At 39.6% G+C, this 18,494-nt stretch overlaps 1 long non-coding RNA gene across 2 annotated transcripts; it reads left to right on the forward strand.

The window, feature by feature from the left end:
* The first annotated feature begins 530 nt into the window (after window positions 1-530).
* Window positions 531-7,981, forward strand: LOC136291324 (uncharacterized). Of its 2 annotated transcripts, none has more exons than XR_010721491.1 (3): window positions 531-649; window positions 3,757-3,910; window positions 6,639-7,981. It is a non-coding gene; the product is annotated as an uncharacterized lncRNA (long non-coding RNA). The 2 variants fall into 2 exon arrangements; XR_010721492.1 differs by lacking the exon at window positions 6,639-7,981 and adding an exon at window positions 6,003-6,067.
* Window positions 7,982-18,494: the final 10,513 nt, after the last annotated feature.

Consider the following 18,494-nt stretch of genomic DNA (forward strand, 5'->3'; position numbering starts at 1 on the left):
TTCTGCCAACCAGTACAGGTATTTTTTAGTGCCTGCAGGGTACTAAATATTGGTATTTATGTTAAAGTTCAAGCAGTACATGGTTGTACTTTAGTACAGCACTTGCTGTTTCTTTCCCACGTGGAAAGACAAACAACTTCACTGGTAGTTTGGTTTCATGAAGGTGGGTAAGGGGCCTGTGTAAGCAATAGCAGTGTTTTGCCTTCAGATCTGATAGTATTTAGAGGCTAAAATAGCAAGAAAAATTCCCTGAGATTTGAGCATATTGTGTTTGGTCAGGATTACCGGGGAAGGCAGTACTTTGAATGTTAGTGTAGAAATGACACTGGAAATCTCCACGTGGCCAATTTACACTGAAATCCTAGGTAGAAGAGAGATCCACACCACTGCCTGCCTGCCCAGGTACCTGCCATCACCACAGCCAGAAAGACATTGTGAGGGTCATGGATGTCTTCTACTCAGCTCAACACTGAGGTTGGAAGAGCTGGCTTTTCCTTTTTTTATTTCCAGCTGAAGGGCCTTCTCAAGGAGTCCCCTTGGTTGTTCTCCAGCAGCAACCAGCACATCAAATCATGGCCTGCATCTTTCCACCCTTCTTTTGTTACAGAAGAGGGGCCGGCTGCCTCCATACCCTTTTCTCCCTGAGCAGGTAAGTCACTGTCACTGTTACATTTGCCAGCCCCCCGGGAGACTGACGAATGAAGCTGTGCTCCTGAGACCTGAACATATAATTTGCAACACGCAATTTGTGTCACATCATACCTAGCTGGAGCTCTAGTGCCTGGAGTACCCGAAATACATCTACAAATAGATCATGTCATGTCAAAAATGAAATGGAAGGTGATAGTAATTGTGGACTATATAATTAGAAAGTTAGAGTGTCTAACTAATGACAACACCTGGAATACCTGCACAAAAAGCTAATCAAAAGTCAACTTGAAATCCAGGAAAAGCCTATATATGCCTGTTTCTGCCCCTTAAAAAACTGTTCAGAACATACCAAATTACACTCTGATCACACTTCTTCTGGTGTGAACCACATGGAAATAAAGCCTTGCACAATAATCTGACTTTTCAAGAAGGTTACATTCACATAAATGTACGAAGGTGGGCATGGTAGGTTTTTCTAATTGTAGCATCCATCTATAAAATCATGTCGATTCCAAGTCTAATAAAGTTTCCTTGATGTTATGGAGTGTAAAAGTCTGTTAGAAGTACAGGGTAGGAGGAGAAGGAGGAGGGAGAAGCAGCTTTAGGGCCATGTGAAAACAAAGCCTTTTTTCTCCTTTTAAATATTTCTGCTGAGCCTGATTGAACACAGGATGAAAAGCTGCTGTCTTGAGATTTGAGGAAAGCAAAGGATTTCTGTTTCCACTATTACATTGAAAAGTTCTTTACTGCATGAAAGGTCATCCCTTCTAAACGTCCTCAGACTTGTGGCTTAAGTTTTGGGGGAACAGAGCTGCTGATACCATGGAAATCTATTATCAATAGATTGTGGTATCTCTGATTAGTCCATGTGGTCAGGAACATTAGCTCTCTGTTCTTTATATTAATTTTGCATTGAATCTTAGCTTAAATATTTTGAGAATGAGGTTTTCACTAGTAAAAGTGGCATAGAGGGGCGGTGTATTTTGACAAAAACTCTCTGTTGTTACGTAGTAAGGATGGCAGAGTAACAGTCTGAGGTGTTGTACTGAGACTGGCACAGTGTCAGTATGAGCAGTGGGATCTTCCAGAATCAGGCCTAAATATTTGATGCTGTTTTTGAGCTGACATTTCTCTCTGTTATCTAGATTGTCAAAACCACACCTAGAATGCATTAGAGCCTTGTCACGACAATTGTTTGGAAAAATAAAAAAACCACCAGAACTCTTCTAGAAAACATTCTTCTGTCAAAATACAACATTTTACAAAAATACAAAATGTTTCATGGAAGTGTTTGTTTCAATGAAAATTTCTCAGGGAAAACTTTCCAGGGCTAGACTGGAATTCTTAGGAAAGAGAAGAGAGAAGAGAAAATTATTCCCTGGGAAGTAGTGTGACCACCTGGGGTAGTGGTGACCCCTTATATGTCCAGCCTGGGTGCAGAGGTGATTTGTACTTCATGTATGCCTATTTACTTGCCTCTCCAATTTCTCTGAGCCTTGTCAGAGGTATTTTGTGGTGTGAATGGTTCACCATTCTCCAGTCCAAAGAGTTACTCTGTAAGTCAGGGGTTAGATTCCTGGTATCCATCATAGAGGCCAGAGTTCCTGTAGGGATAAAGCAGGACATGAATTTAAACTCACCTTTTCCACTTCTAAGCAAGCAAGTTGGTCGCCTTGTTATTACTCCTGTGGTGGATATGGATCCAAATGTCCCTCTTAACTTTCTCACTTTTAAAAAGATTTTCATTCAGTGCTGAAGTGAAAGTCAGCTCTGAAACTGAGCTTTCCCTCCTGTCCCCGAAATAAATTTGTTATATTCCTGTTTGCTTCTCAAATACATTGTCCATCAGATAAACCCACCATGAAACAGGTTGTAGTCCAGTAGATGCTGGACCCAGTCATGCATGGTTGACATGCAGATCTTACTAGCAGTCAGGGGGAAGGTTTTATGTGTTTGGGTGAGCAGAAGGGGAAATCCTGCCTACCAAGGAGTCATCTGTGTTCATGCAATCTCCAGAGTTTGAAGATGGTGCCGGCTCTTCTATGAGGAGTAGCTGCTACTGTGATGTTTATAGTAGAAGCCAAAAGTCAGCTTCACTCTGAAGACAGGAGAGGGTTGAAGTCAGCACCAGGTTCTGGCTGCTGCTACGTCTGAGTTGTGTAGTATGCTAATGAAAATAGTGTTAGCGTGAACAATGCATAGTTGTGCTTTCAACTATATTTTTGGGTCAAGAGCACCTTCTTGCATTCTCACTCAATTATGTATCAAAGTGAAGGGAAGCAGGACTGTAGCCTGATTCCTTCTTGCCTCATTTCATGCTATTTATTGTTTGAAGCAGGTGGGAAGAGGCAAGCAGGCTCATCTTGGATCCTGCTGTTGTAATAGGCTGGTCCAGGAACAACTCATACAAGAGCTATGATTTCATCTTTTTCTTCTTCTTCTTCTTCTTCCTCCCTTCCACAGCCTATCCCCCAGGAAGTATTTCCAATAGAGTTGTCTATCACTGACATCTTCATCATAAACCACTTAAACACAGAATCAAAGACTCATCTTTAGACATTTCCATTGAAGTAATTTTCAAAGAAAAATGTGAAGAGGAAAACTGCCCTCCCTGATACGCTTATAAATCTGGTGCAATTCTACTGAAATCAATACCTAAAACTGAAATAAGGCCTGGAAATTTTATCTTCTGGCTCAGAAAACTGGACTCTACAATAGGCCTAATTCATGGCAGAGGAAAGCCAAGTCCACACCAATTGTTCATATTAATTTGATAATTTGATTTAGAACTTGACTGGTGATGCAAGGTGACTCCCTAAAGCATTGAGTTCAGTTTACTTGAGCTGTTCTTAAAATGTTATAAGATATTTTTGGAGACAGGCACTGCTCTAACTGCAGAAGGGCACAGGTTTGGAATGTATTATTACTGAGAGACTGCACAGCCTAGTCCCAGACTGTGATGCAAGTATGATGGGTGCTGATAAAAAATGGAGAATAAGGACAGTAAATCCCACATACTCTTCCAGGTGCAGGGGAGACATATAATATTCTGGTATTAGTTCATTATTATAATACAGATCTTTATTCTGTGTCTTGTTGTTCAAGCCCAGTAACATGCAGACTGTCCAAGTGTCTAGTCTTGGAAACCTCACCCATCAAAAAAAGGCACTTTTCCAAATGTCCTGCTGTGAACGGCAGCCTGGTCCCAAACCCAGTTCATCTGATCCACATGAAGAAGTGGATGGAATTATTTGCACAGGTAAGCTGTTTGAATGGTTTTGGAATGGAAGTGAAAACTGCAGTCTTGCATATTGTGTGCTTGAAGCTGCAGGTGAACTAATATGTCACATTTCCTATTATAACTTCACATTGCAGATATAGCCTTATTTGGAGGAATAATATGGGAGATAATGTTTTTTATTTTCAAATTATTTCTTTGTAGTAATTGTATGAATTTGAACACAATGATACAGGGTTGTTACTTATTTGAAATAAAAAAAGAATATAGAATTGGTGTGTTCCATCCAACTAAAAATCTCAAATAATCTATTATTAAATCATTAAAATATTTCAAACTAAATTGGCTGTAATATTTTTACAAATGGCTAGCTTACGAAGGCGGTAGTTTCCTTCCATATGCAATAAAAAGCATTTCACATGCATGAGAAACTGGTGCACCAAATTCCAGGCTATAAATAAGGCAATTGTAAAATGTAAATGCTTAGAAACACTAGCAAACTTCAGCCAACAAAACAGGGATCAGAAATTTATACCCTCGTTACTGGTAATTACAGTCACATTCTTTACTGGTCTGTATTCCCAGCCAAAACATAAAAGTGTCCTGGTGCATTACCTGCTTGGAACTAAGTCACCCCGAGCACACATGTTCCAGAAAGCCAATCTGTGGCCATGCTAGCACATGGAGGTCTGTGTGTGCTGCTGTAAATGTATCTGTCTACCTTTTAAGCAAAGTAACTGAAAGCCCCTCAGGGTGTTCTTACGAAATGTAAATTCACTGACTTGGAGACCTCAGCATAAAATCGCTGTTTTTAGTGGATGGCAGTTTAACCCCCTCCTTCCCCTAATAAAACGAGGAAAAAGAAATTCAGTCCCATGGTTGTTTTTACATATGTGCAGCATTTGTCTTTTTTCTTCTTCTTTGACAAAATAAGTAATTTAGGCATCTAAAAGTAGCTGCTTTTTTAAACAGAAATCAGCAATAAATTCTTAATGCTCTTGTGACAGATTAATCTCAACCTGTCAATAATTCATATTTGAAGTTTCTGCTATTTAAGAATGAATTGTGAGGAAAGATGAGCCTTCTATTGGGTTCATACTGACGCCTCCTGCCAAACATTAATATGCTTAAGAAAAAAACCCCCACACATGGGAGCTTAAATTCATTAGCAGTCATCTTGTAAATATTTTGACAATACTACATGAATCACATAGTTTTCTTTGAATGATGCATAAACACATGATTAATGTGCCTTAAACAGTCCAACTAACTAGTCTTGGTTACGTAAAATTACCCATCCAGAGTGGCAGGCACCTACATATTTGACTTCAGGGGAACTGTTACAGTTCCTGCATGGCTGATAACTGGGCCCTTTTCAATGTGGAGTGGGGTGCCAAGTGCTGCTTGTCCAGTTCCAAGGCAACTAAACTGTAGCCATGAAGCAAGAGCAAAGCACAGGTGCCCTAGGGATGAGAGCTTGTTGCCTGGAAGTCTGCTGTGACTTGAGCACCTTCAAGAGTTAGTAATTCAAGTCTAAAAGTAATTTTGTAGTACGATGGCTTTCTTGATGGGACAGAAATTTCAGGACATGTTACAGAAGTCCCCAATACTGTTAACCAAATTCTGATCCTCTCAATTTAAAAAAGGGGGAATCTAAGAAATTATAGAATTCAGAACCAAAATTTCTCACTGAATCATAGAATGGTTTGGGTTGGAAGGGGCTTTAAAGATCATGTAGTTCCAGCACCAGATCCCCATCTAATCTGGGCATGAACATTTCCAGTGGTAGGGCCTCCACAGCTTCTTCAAGTAATCTTTTCTAGTGCCTTGCCTCCCTCACTGTTCATAATTTCTTCCTGTTATCTAATGTAAACCATCTCTCTTTCAGTTTGAGGATTCCCCATTCTCCTATCACTACATGCCCCTGTAAATAGTCCCTCCCCATTTTTCTTGCAGACTCCCTAAATCTTGTGGGTATTGGGAGGCTGCAACGAGGCCTCCCCATAGCCTTCTCTTCTCCAGGCTGAACAGACCCAATTGTCTCAGCCTTTCCTTGTAGGGAGGTTCTCCATCCATCTAATTTTGGTGGCCTCCTCTGTACTCACTCTGACAGGTCCATGTCCTTCCTGTGCTGGGAACTCCAGAGCTGATTCAGCACTGCAGATGGGGTCTCACCAGAGTAGAGAAGAGCAGAGCAAAGGGGCAGAATCCCCTCTTTGGCCCTGGTGCTCACACTGCTCTGAAGGCAGCCCAGGACAGGTTTGGCTCTCCGGGCTGGGAGTGCTCATGGCTGGGTCATGTCCATCCTGTCACCCACCAGCACCTCCAAGTCCTTCTCAGCACTCAGGGGCTGCTCTCAGCCTGTTCATCTCCCAGCCTGTACTGATAACGTGTAAACTTCCTCACAAAAGGCTTCCTTTTTTCTGTTACTTTTTCATCCTATTGAAAGCAGTTAATGGAAAGTCACCAGTCTTAATGCATTTCAATAAGCTGATTCTCTTTGGGATCTTTCAAAGGCAATGATAAAACAACCTTGAGTTTTAAAGCATAGTGACACTTTATGTAAAAATGTTCTCCAGGATTTTTTCTGTATGTTACTAATGATGTAAACAATAGGATTTCTTCCATTTAAAAGTTAAAATGCTACTTCTTCTTGTCCAGTTCTCCAAATTTGTTTGGGTTCTAGTCATCATGTCTCTGCTCTTTTTGTTTTCATCACCATCTTTTTTTTTTTTTTCTTCTTTTTCAGATGAAGTAAACTTATTTCAAAGACTTGCCAATTAATACTGGTTGTCTCCTGTCCCAGGTGCTATACAAACATAGAGGAAGAAACAGTCCCTTCCCTGAAGGTCTTCCCTGATGATCTAAAACAAGAAGGAGTTGATGGAGATGTACTAAAATAGGTCTTGCGGGTCAGTGATGGTCGCTGGTAGGTTTGATTGAACAAGCTAGAAAAAAATGTCATTGGCAGTACACAAATTGCAAAATTTTATTCAGTACCAGATCAGAGCCAGATTAGAGATGTGCAAAGAAGCCAGGGAGACCTTTCTCATTATAAACTAAGGGAACAGGTCTCACTCTTTCTGTTCTCAGGGCTGTGTATGAGCTGCTTGACAAAGCCTAGAGGGTACCTCATAGGGGCTACAAGAAAGGGTGCAGTCCTGCCTGCACCCCAGGGAGTAAGGAAGAGGAAAGCCACCTGAGCCCTCTTGTTATATCATGCATTGTTCTTGATATGCTTAATTTATTTCTCTGAGCCAGTGTGGTTCTGCCACTGTTCTCTGAATTAATCACAGCTGGTTTCTCAACTTAAGCAAATTCTTACAGAAACTTGTTTCTCTCTCCTGTGAATGCATGCGAGAAAGAAAGTGCTATTTTTTAAATCTAGTCTCATTTTAGATTAGAACTCGATGATATAAGCACAAGACACATCATTAACTACAAGAATCTGTTAATACTCATAATCAATAAATGGGTATGGAACTGTTTCTTATATTACAGACACAAAGCAATACATAGTGTTTGCTAACTGCTGTTCACTTCTAAATACTGCATGTTACTAACTCATTAATTACTGCCACAATTTGCAGGAATTATTCCATAATTAATTGGCCTCTTAAAACACTGCTATATATCTTTGACATTTGGGAAGTGCTATTCAACATCTGATTTTTCATACAAGTTTTCTGTACAGGCTTTGCTAAAGCTCTTTGAACATGTCATCTTGGCAGATAAAAAACATGACATGGGAATGGCTACAAGAAATTGGAATGACTACAAGAAATGAGATAGTGTGAAAAGTTTTGGAAGCACTGAAATATCACCATTAAATGTGAAATTAATATAGCATTCCTACATCCTGAAATTCTTCCTTTAAACTATGAACCAGGCAATACTATAAAAAGTTTGAATCCAGACTACTTAATAATTTATCTAATTCAGGAGTTGGTTCAAATTTTAGAAAAACTGATTTATTTGAATGTATTTGAGCAATACGACTGACATAATGGCATAAATAACAATCTATACAGATTCAGCATCCTTCACTAGCATGGATCCCAAAGTAAAGCATCATTTGTAGAAGTGAAGGCACTGCTTCAAGCATCTCTGCCAGCTGTATAAATCCAGTCTTCCCCACTACCTCTGGTGAGCCATTTATGAATTGCAGGGATTCAGCGTCACAGATGAGTGAGCCAGTCTCTGTTAGGAAAGAAGTATCTTCTCTACAGAGATTTGCAAAGAGAAAGGGGCAGGCAGAGATGTAATTATTTATGTGGCACATAGCTCCTTATGATCTCATAATGACTGAAAATACTGGGAATGATTTTAAGTCTCATTTTAAAAAGCACCACAAATAATAAGTGGCACAATCCCCACTTCACAGGACTCTTTCAAGAGCCAATTTTATAGTGCCAGTCCACACAGCAATGAACATGTAGAGCTCTGGGAAAATCTTGACATTTATTTAGGTGCTTACAAGGGAGAAGAAATCTTCTGAAAATTTAGTCCCAGCTGCAGGGGGTGCAAGGCCTTTGGTAAATTCCTATCAATAGCAGGATTGTAAAGCTGGAGATCACGCAACAGCCTTGGAGTAAATCAGTATTATGCACTGTTAATCCACACCCACTCTCCAGCCAAAACAAATAAAATAAAAGCTCTTAGTGCATTACAGTAATGCAATGCCCAAGATAATACGGGGAACGTTCTCCCGTGAGCCAGAATGCCTGTTCAGCTGAGGTTCTGAGCACTGGTGGTCAACAGCATGTCCAAACACACCCAGGAAGAAATGTCGGGAACAGAAAGGGAGGCAGAATAGGAAAAGTACCGTACCAGGGGCCGGAGGACGGTGTCACTCCATCTGTCACACCCCATGTGCCAAAACCTAGTGACTTCTGCCAATTCTGTACTGGTCACAGCATTCTTAGTAACCTGCCCACTGCCTGCTCTGGCAAGTGCTGTCTCATCCAGTCAAAACAATTAAATGGTATTTCATTTTCCTGTGCCACTCTTCCTAAAAATCCTATATCAGAAAGCTTTTGGACTGCTCCTCCTTGGCTCTGGTTAGACCAAATGGCAAATTGAGATATTTGCTGTCCTATTAAACCCTTTTGTATTTATCACTTCTGGTTCCTTATCACAGTCTGTTTTGTCTTTGTGCTGAAGCCATACTCGGAAGGCAAGGAGAAGAACATTTTCGTAGGCACAAATTTCTACAGTGCAGAGTGAGGAGGATTGCAAAGTGCTTCAGTGAAAATGAGCTCTTAAGCTATGTAGTAGATGAAGTTGTGGGGTTTTATTAGAGACAAATGATTCTGTTCTATATATTAATTTAAAAAGCAGATGGTGGTTGTGAAGATGGAGGAGGTCAGTATTATGGTGGCTCCCTTTAGCATCAACTGAAGATTGATACAGTTTGAAGTGGTTTGGGTGCATTGATAAGGGTTGAAGATGAATAAGTATATACAAAATGGAACAAAGTCATAACCATAGTTAGCACATGATGTGCTCTCTGGACTCTAAAGGACTAAATGGCTGCTGGCATTGAAGGAATCCCCTGCAAAAGAGGGCTTCCAGAATAAAAAGTTATACACATTAAACAGCTAAAAATGGTTGAAGATTGTATGGTTTCATGTTCAGCTCCTGTAAATACATTAGTGTACTTTGATCTCCAGGGCTGCCAAGGCAGCTTCCGCTTTTGTCAAATCAGATGGGTTTTTTGATGAATCTGCAGTGGATGTGGTGGTTTGTTGAGTATTACACTGGAGCTAAAACTACTGAGACAAGCAATTGTGGACCATCTAAGATGAAGAGCATTAACAATTAAGCTTTGGTGGCAGTATTTGATAAAAGAAAGAGACATTACTTTAACTTTGCTGAGAGGACTGCTAATGTTTTGAAGTATTGAACGTGACTCTGAGGAGAGTATGAATGTGAACTCAGACTAAATGAGTAAAATGTGAAGAAAGTTAGTTTTGAATTAAATATGAAAATGGTTTAACTGTAGATTTAGCCTGAAAGTTACTTAGAAAGCTTAGCCTGAATTTTTGGATAGTAACATAAATGTTACCAGCTATTTGATGAATGTAACACTGCATATGAAAATGTTTGATTAGAAACCAGTGACCAACAATGATGCAGAGCGCAAGAGATTGCACAGAAATGTACTGAGGAATGCAGAAACAACTGGCTCGTATTAGTACTGTGACAGCAAATACAGCTAAGCTATCAACATAGTAGAAAGGCTTTCTAGCTTTAATACAAATTCCCAAATTGTTTTGGCACTGAACTCAGAATTGCACAGGCAGACACATAGGATGACTCTGAACATCATAGGAACGCAAATAGCTGCTTTTGCTGAAACACGGAAATGCTAACCTTAGTACTAAATGGAAAAAACATGATTTGGGGAGACATCAGTAAAGCTGAGTGTTGTCAGGTGAGAAAATGAGGTCAAAGAAAAAGAAATCTAGTTCTTCTAATGTTTAAGGAGGCAGAACCAAAGTTGAGTTTCAAACTGGCAGAAAAAAAATTGAGGGAGATAAAATGATGCAGGAATCTGACTGAGAGGGCAGCTAAATCAAAGAGGTAAGAATTAATGATCTACCCTGAGGTATAATACACATGGCACAGTTTAGGTGGCCCAAGAAGCAGCAAATCAAGCTTAGCAAGAGGTTTGGAATCAAAAAACTGAAAAGAAAAAAAAAATCAATTTATTGCAGAGGGAGAGAAATTTATAATAAATGGGAAGCAAAGTATAATGCAAAATGAATACGTGGGATTACCTAGATGTATTGTTTTCTTCTTGAGCAATATGACTGAACATTATTATAGCTTCTATATGTGGAAAAAGTAGCAAGACTTTGCAGGGAAAGCTTTAATGTCTTATTAAAATATGGTTCTCAACCTAGAACTCGAGAAGAAACACTGCACTTGTCACTCTCCTCACCAAAATGATACTGGGGAGACTGAGTTAGACTGGCTGATAGACTGTACACACAACATACAAACACCTAAATCAAAACATTTATCTGTCTAATTATCTGCTATGGTTGGTCTAAATGGTACCCCAAACCATAGCTTACAATAATGTCACTAGATCTTCTTAGTCCTTAGTCTGCCATATGCATATGGCACTTGAGGGCAGAAATGATTTTAGGTTGAATGGGGAAGTAATCCATTCCCTGTACTGATGTAAATGATGCTAATGCTGCTAGAGCGTACACTGAAGATACCGTATTCTGCCTATCTACCTGACTTCATCTCAAGTGCTTTAAAGGATGGTCAGAGTGAAGAAAAACATCAAACAAGAAGCTTTAACTGAGATGAGAGTATGGCTGAAGGGAAAATGCAGGTTAAAATTGTTGATGCTTTTTACAAATTACAGCAACTGAATCATCTGTTCCCCTTTCCTACTACTGCCAAATCAAACAATGTACAACTGGAACTGAGAGAAGTGTCCTTGTGAGAGAAACAGCCTGTGATCATTAATACATAGCTTATGATTTCTATACCGTGTCAAGCCATATATCCCCTTTTCCTGGGTCATAACCAGCCACTACCAGGAGACAGATAGCTTTCTAATGAAATGGAAACATTATGATATCTAACTTTTATCACTATTACTGAGCCAGCTTGCTAGGTCTATTTTGCAGCCTACAGGATAAATCCTTTTAGGTAAACAGGACCTGAGGAATTAGTGCTATTAGAGACATGTGAGTATATTCCTGTGTATTCTAAGACTTTTCCTAGCAATTTAAAAAACCCTTTTAAAAGATGTACCCAGTGTACAACAGTGGTCTCCAGAAATCCCTTATTGGGCAGTCTTTATTAGTACCTCTTAAGGCAATTCTTCTTCCAGGATGGAGACTGCAGCAGGGTTTTGAAACTTGTTAGCTTGTGAGTTAAATGTGTTTGGACTTTGCAGCAATGCAAGAGGTAACACTCTTTCCCTCGTACAGCAGACATACAGTACTAGATGCATCTGTTCTGAGAGCTCTGAATAGATTATCTTTAACAAAGAGAGAAAAGGTGAGAGTTTCAGCCCTATTGCTCCTCTACACCAGATAAAAGGGAAAGAGTAAATTAAAGCCACCCTAGGTATCCTTTGTCCAGCTAACAGAGATTGCTGGGAGCACAGTGGAAACCATCTGTGAGGGTTCCATTTTCCCTGTGGCTTGTATGGGCAAGTACGGGCCTTGGAGTGCCAAGGCAAGGAAAAAAATACCAGTCTGGGGAGAATAACCTTGGAATGTTTATGAAGACTGCAGGACCTTCGTAATTATATCATTGACTTCTCCAGCACCTCAAATTAGGGTGATCTAAAGATCTAGGACAGCTTCTCACTCTGGAATAACTGTGAGTTTTGTCTTTTTAATTACCTTATTGGCAAAATATATAATCAATTTGAATCACATAAAACAGGGAGGAAATACCCTGTCATTTAAGTTGCTTGGAGACAAGAGAGACTTCCTAAATATAATGGTACATATGAAATTTGAAGTATAATATTTTTTTAAATTCAGTAAGTGGAAACATAGTAAGGATGAACTCTTGACTTGTTGAATGACCTGAAATGCAAAAACCTAAAAGCTACAGAGAAAATATACAGCAAACAGAAAAAATGCTTTTGAACCAGAGGAAACTGTTATAATAGGAAAACTAGTTCTTTAGGTTATCTTTCTGGAGCCTGACTGCTTTTTATGACCAACATGTAATTCTGCATGTTCCCTCTTTCACTTTCTTTCTTCCTTCTAAATATTGTGGGTGAGGAACATGTGAGGGTTGATGGAAAATACAACACACTGTGGCTGTACGTGAATGGATTGTGAAACTTCCTTAAGTGTCCAGGCTAGGCCAGAGTATTTGCAGTAACTATACATTACTCTTAAAATATTTATTCATGTTGGTGGCAAAGATTTGCTTTGAGGGAAATGTTAACAGGTGTTTGATGGAGGAAGAGAGTAAGATTGCAAACTAGAAATTCCTGGAAATGGCTTATATGGTCAAATCTCACAACTGGAGCAGACTCTTCTAAAGTGACAGGTGCAATATCTCCACTAGACAGAAGGAAGACCAGTGAGTCAAATCATGTCCACCTTTCCTTCCCATGACAGTATTAATTTTCTTTTATTCCGTAAGGATCTCTAATCCATGACAGCTGCATCTGCTGTTTAAATCCTTCTTCAAACCAAACTTTTCACTGTAATGCCTGAAGGAAACTCCTTGCCAAAGGAACCTAGCTTGATCTTACAGCATTTGATGCATGAGCCTTGTTATTTGAAATGGATATTTCAGCACTATGGGTTGGACTCATCTCACCTATCTTCACCTCCTAACATATAAATCTGAGTCAAGAGAGAGAGAGATAAGAATCATTAAGATGTCAGTCAGACTTATCTGTGACCTGTACTCTAAAGTGGGTTACATTATTGACAGCTCAGGTTTAGTCTCCCCAAGGACCACAGCATAAGCAAATGGCCACTGTATATATGTAAATGTACATATGTATATCCAGGTATTTGTTTGGAAGCCCACCCTAGGAGGCAAAAATCATTCATAAACTTCCAGTGTTTTGTTAGGAAAAATGGGTGGGTTTGTTGAGTTGGATCAAATGCAGAGGAAATTCAGGTGAACTGATGGCGCTGAAGGGATTGCTGTGGGGTGCAGTGGTCAAGGAAGAATATCAGCCAAAGAGAACAGTGAACTCAGTTCTGGATGCTTCTATGGGTATATTTAAACATGGGGTGCATATATTATCTGTAGATTAATATATCATACTGGAATGAGCAGGATGCAGACAGATATTTGAAATAGAGATTTGATAACAGAAATGAAAGATGAATGACCCTAAAATCCTTAAATATAAAAGGACATTTGTCATGGCTGCAGCAGGAAGTGAACTACAGGAATGTAGATAGAATTATACACAGTGACAAATTTCATATGGTAGGAAAACATGGGAGTTTAGTACCCCTGTCAATGTGTGAAAACATACATTTCTTAAAGATTCATTTCCTTTACATACTCTGCAGGTCTGCTGCGACTCCATTGTTTTACAGTCACAGCATGGCACAAACAGAAAGTCCGAGTGTTCCCGTTTCATTGAACTTCCTCTTTTGTCCACGGTTTGCAGCCGATTTGGCAGTGGTGGGTTTTAGCAGCTGAGATTCTCCAGACAGGAGAAGGAATTATGTGGGGGAGGGGAAGCAACAAAAAGCTAATTCTAAGGCTGACTTTAACCAAAAGGCTAAAATGTTCCAGTCCTTAAAGTCAGGATATTTAGAAGCCTTCCTGAATGATACATTTAATTCCTGATTCAGAACGAGATTATTGTAGCATTTAACCTACAGGTTTATGTGAGACCTAAATGATACATAGTATGTCCAAAGAGTTACAACTTGCAGCCTGCATTGCATGGTGCATAAAGACATTATTATTTCTGAGGTAAACATATAATTTGTGTTCTCAGTATCTAGCTTGTATAGATTTGCTTTTATAGACTTGCAAAATCAGTACCTTTTTTAGGCATACTAGTACTTTTACAATAACAGACATTTAAAGAATCATAAGGTAACACTTGCAGTATGTCTAGAAGAACTAAAGGAAAATAATGTATTGTTAAACAAATTTATCAATGTTTGAGGCATTTGACAACTGTAAAAACAACAGTCTTTCACAGGCAGCGCTATTAAATAATTTTAATTTGCAATAATTGTGGGGTTCAGATTCTCTAATGTGAAACATTAGAGACCTGTGAAAACATCTGCAAAAATATTGAGAGAACTTTTACTTTGTGGCAATACTAATTCTCGGTGACAGACTGTTCTCAAGGCTTTTTTGATGACAAAGACAGCAATAATGCTTCTTCATAAATTGCTGTGTAATGACAGTGATGTGCAAAATCCAAAGTAATTTGAAAAAATCTACATTCAGAGAACACAGTCCTCACCTTTTTTGAAAGATAGTTTCTTTATTGTGTCTTTTTCTGTTTTGATTGAGCCAGATGCCAACAAAAATTTGGGGGGATCTATTCTTTAAAACCTGAGAATAAATTATTAGCAGAAGCCAGCAGCAAAATGACAACAGTATACAGTTTGCCATAACAAACTTGAGAAATAATTACCAGACCCCTTATGCATCTTTACTTTCTCCATGGTTTTTCACCTGAAGAGCAGGATCATCACTTCCATGTAGATGCTGGGGCACAGCTCCTTTCTCCTAGCAGGACTTGGTTCAGCACAGCTGCAATAGAGAACGTGGATTTACCATGTCTTAAAGAGCCAACTGGCAATCCCTGGGGCTGAGAAGACCAGCACGGCCTCTATATTAATCTTGAATAGCATAATTTTGCCCTCAGGATATCAAATACTGCTGACCTCTCGTAAGTCTGACCCACATCTTGTGATCAGGGCCAAGAAATACACATCAGTCTCAAATTAGCATTCTTCAGTGTCACAACCCCATTAGAATTGGCATAAACAAAAGCAAGAAGCACTATTTTCCCCTTCCCACCTCCTGGCTTCCTCCTAGGATGGCTGTGGACATAAAATGAAGATCATTAAAGAGGACTTTTGTATTAATGATTGAGTGTATGTTACAGTAATCAGATAATGGCTATATCAGCTTTCATTAGAAGTCTCAAGAAACCCATCTTTGCTATGCATGATAAACTAATTTCTTCTAGATACTCTGACAACATTGTTGATTAAAGCCTTAATGTTCACTTTATATCTATAAGGCCAATTGTTTTTTGGTCACTTTATTGCTTTGTATAACAACAAACCTGAATATTAAATGGGCTTGGGAAGTGTTAAGGAAAAACCCTAAAGTATTTGCATGGGTGTTATAGATAGATCGATAGACAGGCAGACAGACTTACATACAGTCCAGGTATAAAAGAAATAACCCTGTTACTTGATCTCAGTTATCAGCTAAAATGTCTTGGGCCATTAAGAACCAAGAGTAATAAAACAATAAAAAAATAATAAGAGTAATAAAATAGTAACGTTAATTAACAATGGGTATTTCTGTCATCTGCTTAGACTAACGCTTTTGCAACTTGGAATCAAGCAGATTCAGCAGACAAGTGATAACAAACGAATGTTCAAGAATGAAGGTATATGGGTCCTTGTTCAGTTGGCTGATAAAATCTCCTGGTCTTGCCTATAGCATGTTTTAACAAGATTTCTGCGCTCAGGGCTTTGTTTCTTCTGTTCTGCAGATGCAGTGTAAAGCAGGTATGTGACTCCTCAAGGGGGCTAAAGTTACACCCGGAAAGGGTTGGAGCACTCAGTGAAACGTGCCTGCCATTCCGAGCACGTAGGGCGCTGTGCCGGGAATGGCAGGGAATCACACCGGCACACGAGTGCGTGAGTGAGAGGCGAGAGGGCTTTCTCTGGGGGCTCATCTCAGCAGCGCAGCACCGGCTGCCATGATAACAACTCTTGCTGGCAGGAGAGAGCAGCTTAAAATATTTGTGTGACAGCACATTTGGCCAGGATTGCACATGCGTGAGAAAGGATAGCTATCTTGTTGAAACAAGAAAGTTTGCTTATGTCCCTTGTGGTGCCTTCTGTGTTTTGTTGTGTCCTGATTTTCCTGTTAAATCATCACAATACTTTTTTCATCCATATTTCTTTGACTCTTACCAGTTTGTGGGGGTTTTTGTGTTTGCTTTTCACTGTGTTCATTCTTGTTCTTCCCAAGTCCAATAGCTCACATTTTGTTGCCATTTTTGGGATCGTAGTGTATTCTTCTGACCACACACTGGCATCTGGAATATCATTTCCCTTTCCCAGCATCCTCTTTCTTGAACCTCTGGATCCATGGCTGTAAGTATGTGAATATTGAAAAGCGCTCAAGGAACTAGGGTAAAATGATGGAAATTGGTATTATCTAAACTTCAGCAATTACCTTCTCTGTGAGACAATGCCTGCTGCTGAATGTTCTGCCTTACAAAGGAGGTGCTTAGTTGTGGTCATCTAAATGCCAGACATTGTGCTGTGACCATCTGGCTACTTGCAGCACCTTTTAAACCACTTGATGTGTGGAAAAGCCACCTGGCCTCTGCACCCCTACTCATCTGTAGAATACCTCTGAAATCAGAGAAAGAAGCAGGTTCTGGGGACATCAGCAGGGGATCAACAGTACTCCTCTGGGGTCATCCATCAGTCCTACACTCTGCAGCAGTGGAGTCTCATTTTTATGCCTTCTGACAGTAAAGCCAAAGTATGATTAACATGACTTCAGGGAACAGTAAGGGAAATGGCCATCCACTGCCTGCTGATGCTTATTGTAAGTCAAAATGATGGCCTATAGAAGGATACAAGTGCTTCTGGCACTGAGACCATCTTTGAGTCATGAGTGATTGTCATCCTTCCCAAGGAAGTCTTAACCATAAATAGTAGCAGCATGTGAAATCAAGTATTTAAAAACATAAGCTTATTTCAGACTAGTCTTAACAGTGAAAGCGTGACAATAGATGAGGGGAGCAAAGCATTAACACAACTGGATAGTAAAATACACATGTCTTTTGTTGGAGTGTGGGAACTGAGATGAGAGCAGAATCTCAGGCTATTTCATTGACAAGGTAGCCAAAGCTATGCAACATCACAACTACAGAGAAAAAACTTTTCTCTAGAGAAAAACCCTACTCAAATTTTGCTTCCTATAGAAATTTTCTGAAGCAGACACTACTTTTTCTTATGTTGTTTTATGAGGTACTGAAAAAATCTGATGTATTTACTACTTTTGTTTCAGATGCTCTTCCAGACCAACAGAACCCAGAATAGTTTGATGTAGCTATCCTGGGCATCCCAGGGCCAAAGTCACAGTTCAGTGGTATGAGCTTGATTTTTCATTGTGTGTTTTACCAGAGGTGTCTGATCACAGTGATGTGAAAACCTGCCCATGATATGAATATCATTCATCTGAAGATGGTGTTAAATTGACAAAACTCCACTTTTTAATTAAGTCTTTACTCTCCCCAATTTACTAAATGTGCAAGTGGAACTAACTCATCAAAAACTTACATGCAGGGGTAAAGCAAAACCTGTCACTTGCTCTAAGACAAGTACCAAAATTCAAAAGGCAGCCAAGCCAAGGAGGTAGAACCTCCAGAATGTTTGCAAAGGTCACAGACTAAAGTGCTGGAAATCTAGAAGATGCCTGAGTTGAGCTTATCCATGAAATCCTTACTGTACCAGTTCTGCACATATGTCTGATTGCATACTAGTCTCCCCCCAGGATTGTTTCCTCATTTAGTCCCTGGTCCATTCTCAGCATCAGTCTTTTCTTCCTTCACACTGTTGCCCCAACTTCACATAACCATATTCCAAAACTGGAATTCCAAATTCCCTATTTGTACAGGTTCTCTCTGTGATACTTATGTGCTTCTCAAGCATAAATGAGTCTGTCTCCATTCTCTGGGATATCTTCCTTGCTTTGATAATCTGATAAAAAGAGATCTCTAAATTTGAATACTCTATGGGTGATGCTGACCTTTTGCTACTCTCACATCACTTAGCAGTTCCAGTGGAGGTAATGTATCTACAGAAGGAATTCAAAGATCAGCCAGAATTAAACACTTCAGAGAATTTTTCCCTGT

The sequence above is a fragment of the Chamaea fasciata genome, unplaced genomic scaffold (assembly GCF_029207755.1).
Source record: "Chamaea fasciata isolate MVZ Bird 193981 ecotype frontalis unplaced genomic scaffold, bChaFas1.0.hap1 SCAF_6, whole genome shotgun sequence".
Lineage (NCBI taxonomy): Eukaryota > Metazoa > Chordata > Aves > Passeriformes > Sylviidae > Chamaea > Chamaea fasciata.